This window comes from Lichenostomus cassidix, chromosome 20 (assembly GCF_008360975.1).
Source record: "Lichenostomus cassidix isolate B80296 chromosome 20, HeHo_3.0, whole genome shotgun sequence".
Lineage (NCBI taxonomy): Eukaryota > Metazoa > Chordata > Aves > Passeriformes > Meliphagidae > Lichenostomus > Lichenostomus cassidix.
Genome location: NC_139500.1, coordinates 2080656 through 2081184, shown reverse-complemented (window position 1 = coordinate 2081184; position 529 = coordinate 2080656).

Below are 529 nucleotides of genomic sequence, written 5' to 3'. Positions count from 1 at the left end.
AAGGTTAGAGAGGCTTTTTTTTGTCTTCAGTGTGATTGGAGTGCTCAGGCCCAGAGAGCTGTGCTGTATCAATCACTGCACGAGGGAAAGGTGAATAAAAGCATTTCCTGAGCTGTCATCTCCTCCATAAAACAACAGCTGCTGCCAGCTCAGAGGGAATACATTAGCAGAGCAAACCTGCAAGATAAAGACCTATTAGTCATAACATGGCTTTCCATCCCTTATTTCTGTGAGCAGCCTGGCTTGGGAATGAAGTGAACATAATCCTTATTTACAATAAATGAAGCTTATCTGTGCACTGTGGGGAACCTTCCACAGCGATGGCATATTGATTTTATTGCCTTCAGAAACACATTTGGCTTCCCCAAGAGCTTCTCTCCCCTCCAGTTCTGTTCCTCCAACACTCCTGGATGTGGAAATCCAACATTAACCTTTTGCTGTTTTTAATTTAAAGCCCAAAACTATTATTCTGTCCTATGGGAAAATTAACTTGTGCTAATTGATTGACAAAGAAATCCTGCACAGCAAA